This window comes from Octodon degus, unplaced genomic scaffold, assembly GCF_000260255.1.
Source record: "Octodon degus isolate 3935 unplaced genomic scaffold, OctDeg1.0 scaffold00059, whole genome shotgun sequence".
NCBI classification, from domain to species: domain Eukaryota; kingdom Metazoa; phylum Chordata; class Mammalia; order Rodentia; family Octodontidae; genus Octodon; species Octodon degus.
Genome location: NW_004524635.1, coordinates 13,183,440 through 13,187,673, shown reverse-complemented (window position 1 = coordinate 13,187,673; position 4,234 = coordinate 13,183,440). Strand labels below are relative to the sequence as shown.

The 4,234-nt window shown below is 43.4% G+C and overlaps 1 non-coding gene across 1 annotated transcript; it reads right to left on the bottom strand.

Annotated features, from left to right (window-relative positions):
- Positions 1-1,779: 1,779 nt before the first annotated feature.
- LOC111817507 lies at positions 1,780-1,886 on the bottom strand. Its single transcript, XR_002821684.1, has one exon. It is a non-coding gene; the product is annotated as a U6 spliceosomal RNA (small nuclear RNA).
- Positions 1,887-4,234: the final 2,348 nt, after the last annotated feature.

The following is a 4,234-nucleotide window of genomic DNA, read 5'->3' as shown; positions in this document are numbered from 1 at the left end:
GGTGAGATGGCTCAGTGGTCTAAAGCACCTACTTAGAACAAGCTTAGCAAAAAAGCACAGGGACCACGGTTCAATCCCCCAGCACCACATGCCAGCCAGCCCCGCCCCCTGGTGGGCTGAGCCGGCCACACACACACACACACACACACACACATAAATAAAAATTTTTTTTAAAAAAAGAGGAATAAAAAAAAGAACAGTATCTAGCAGCTGGGGAGATGGCTCAGTGGAATAAGCGCTTCCCTGGCAAGCACAAGGGCCTGAGTTTAATCCCCGGTTCCACCAAAAAAACAAAACAAACAAACAAAGAGCAATATCTAGAAACTCCAATTCCTGAAGCTTTTCTTGAACCAGTGTTATTTTCTTATTTGTTCTCTCACTTACTAATGAACTGAGGAAATACTAAAATCTTTTTTTTTTTTTTTTCAGAACCGGGGATTGAACTCAGGCCCTTGCGCTTGCCAGGGAAGCGCTTATTCCACTGAGTCATCTCCCCGGCCCCACTAACATCGTTTTTCTTCTCCCTGTATTCTCCAAAGCCAAAGGATGCAGTGGAACTGGAAAGCATCATAGGAAACTCAAGCTGCCCAAGTACATTGCCTCTTCTCGGAGAAACTCACAATCGGAAGTTAGGGGACACTGTCCTACTCGTGCTCCTGTGCACGTGTGGACATTTTGCTGGCCGCTGGGCTACCTGGGCACTGCAAAAGAAGCCACCACAAGGCCCCATTCATTGTGTTTGCAGTTTAGATCTAGATGAGTACAATTATTTGGTGGTAGCAGACAGTAAACTCTCTTGGATGAGGGTTGCTTTTTTGCACAAAGGCTCCAAATGGGAGTCACTGGCCTAGTGACTGATTTAGTTTTTCAAATACGTTATAAAAATGTTGCTCCTTTTGTGTTTTTGCTCTTTGCCACCATCATGAAAGGTTGGTTTCTGCTTTGTGTTGCTCTGTCTTGGACCCAGCTGAATATGGACTGAAACCTCCAGTAACTGTGACCTAAATAAACCTTTCCTTCCTTGAAAAAAAAAAAAGTCAACATTTTGGATTCCTAGGATTTTCCCATTTTAAACATTACTGTACCATTTTTTCTTGCTATTTCTGCAAAGTTCTGGAAGGTAAGCTGAAGCCACAGATTTTCCCTAATTAATAGGCATGGTTCTTCGGTTTTATGTTGTTTTCATCCTCAGAATTCTTTCTCAAGGTGACACTTTCATTTTAGAAAGCTTTTTAGCATCTATTCTCTCTCTCGCTCTCTTTTTTTTTTTTTTTTTTTTTTTTTGCAGAACCAGGGATTTGCACTCAGACCTTTGCAACTGCCAGGCAAGCACTTATTCTACTGAGCCATCTCCCCGGCCCCTATTCTCTTTTTTAAAAAATTTATTTATTTATTTATTTATTTATTTTCATAATTTTATTGATAAACAAATAGCAATGAGACAGTTTCAAATCAAATCGCTAGGACAGTTTCAATTTTAATTTTATTTATTTGTGTGTGTGTGTGTGTGTGTGTGGCCAGCTCAGCCCACCAGGGGGCGGGGCTGGCTGGCATGTGGTGCTGGGGGATTGAACTGCGGTCCCTGTGCTTTGCCAAGCTTGTTCCAAGTAGTTGCTTTAGACCACTGAGCCATCTCACCAGCCCCAGGGACAGTTTCAATAATTAACACACTGCATACATTCTTCTTAATGGTTAATTGCTGTACAAGATGCGGACTTGAGATCCTATTTACAAACACCATTAGAACAAATTGTTCTATTCATTAAGAGAATGTAACTAAAAAATATGGAATGCTTCACAAATTTGCATGTCATCCTTGCGCAGGGGCCATGCTAATCTTCTCTGTATCGTTCCAGTTTTAGTATATGTGCTGCCGAAGCAAGCACCCCTATTCTCTTTTAAAAACATTGTTCTTGATTTGCTTAGAAAACCACTCCTTCGGGCTGGTGAGATGGCTCAGTGGTCTAAAGCACCTACTTAGAACAAACTTAGCGAAGCACTGGGACCGCGGTTCAATCCCCCAGCACCACATGCCAGCCAGCCCCGCCCCCTGGTGGGCTGAGCTGGACACACACACACACACACACACACACAAATAAAAATTAAAAAAAAATTAAAAAAAAGAAAAAAAGAAAACTACTCCTTCATTCTCAGCCATGTGTCTTATTATTGGAATTACTATTATTTAGTGGCAACCAGTAGAATGAATTCTGGGACCAGAACCATGAGAAGTCCATGAGCTGAGGTACCAGTACAATTATTACTATTAATAATTATTATTTTATTATTTTGCAATGCAAGGTATTTACCCTGGTGCATTTTGGGCAAATACTCTGCCACTGAGCAACATCCCCAACCCAGCCATGTTGTTTGGATGAATTGGTCCCACTCCCTGCCCAAGGTTGGGCCCTGGTTGGCTTGTGTCACCATCTTGGCCACCTGACAGGTTCAACAAAAGGAACATAATTAGTTAGAAAAGCTGGTGGAGGAGGAGACTTTGTGAGGCCCCTTTGCTGCCATACATGGGGAAAGTGTGACACTGCTGGAGGGACAGCACCTAGTGTTGTCCTAGGGGAAAAAATGTAGAAGCCTACAAGGAAAATGTTCTCCATGGTGACACCAACTCTGCTCCAAATCACACTATTCTTTTTTTTTTTTTTTTGGCGGAACCGCGGATTGAACTCAGATCCTTGCGTTTGCCAGCCAAGCGCTTATCCTACTGAGCCATCTCCCCGGCCCCTCCAAATCACACTACTCTTAAGGCAATCATTATCAATATTTTGACTATTTGAGCAAGCGAAGTTCATTTATTTTCTTATTTTGGGGTCTGGGGAGATGGCTCAGTGGAATAAGTGCTTCCCTGGCAAGCGCAAGGGTCTGAGTTCAATCCCCAGTTCCACCAAAAAAAAAAAAAAAAAAAAAAAAACTTATTTTTTTCACATACATGAGGGGAAAGAAAAGAAATGGGCCCAAAGAGTGGCCCACTGTGGAGAACCCCTGAAGCTCCCCAGTTGGGGACTTCTGCTAGAGCAGCTTTTCAGAGCTGTGGGCTGCTTAGCGGCTCCTTTGCTTGGTACACATGAGTGCAAGAGCTGACGCTCTGAGTATCACCGCCGTGGGTGCTCTTAACGTGGTGCGAGAAGGTCCTCTCATGAATCCTCGGCAGTGTGACTCCTCAAGTTTTCTTCCAACAATGGACTCTCCCAGTTAGTGCGTGTGAAGGGTCTATATCAAAGGCACAAGTGGGCTAGTCCATCTGCAAGTGGTCCAAGGGCTCTTCTTTCCAGGCCTGGTCGTGTTCCACATTTACAGTTCTCTCAGGATCTTGCTGAGGGCCCTCTGTCTCTATGTTTCTTCTCAGGTCATTAGCAATTAGACAGTGTCTGGCCGGTACAATCACATCTGCCATCCGGATGAATTTACATCAGGTAGAAGAACATCTTGACCCAGGCTATTGCAAACTCTGGTGACAGGCTCCTTCAGGGACATGGCAGGGTGGGGTCATTCCACAAGGTGGCAGCTCCAGATGTCCCTCCATGTTTGTCCTCTCTCTCCTCCCACCAAGCACAGCCCCATATGACTGTTCCTCTGCTAGGAAGCACTCTGATTTCTTTTTTTTTTTTTCTTTTTTGGCAGAACCGAGGGTTGAACTCAGGCCCTTGTGCTTGCCAGGGAAGCGCTTATTCCACTGAGCCATCTCCTCGGCCCCAACACTCTGATTTCACAGTCTATTAAAGCAATTTGAGGGCTTTTGGAGGAGAGGGTAGGCATTATTTAGTTTTATCATATAAAACACACATATCCTTAACTTATACATTTTTTTGGTATTGGGAATTAAGCAAGGGGCTGTGTGCATCTGCTACCACAGTCTATTTCTAATGAGATTTGGATTTATCCATTTTTAAACCAATGACTTAAAGATGTCAGCCTATGACAGATTGTTTTGAAACATAGCTATCTGCTATAAAACACATTTAACACAAATTGCTGGTAAGAGAGCTGATATTATTTGAAATTTACTCTTTTTTTTAAATTTATTTATTTATTTATTTATTTTATTTGTGTGTGTGTGTGTGTGCGTGTGTGGCCAGCTCAGCCCACCAGGGGCGGGGCTGGCTGGCGTGTGGTGCTGGGGGATTGAACCACAGTCCCTGTGCTTTGCTTAGCTTAGCATGTTCTAAGTAGGTGCTTTAGACCACTGAGCCATCTCACCAGCCCTAAAGCTTAATTCAAT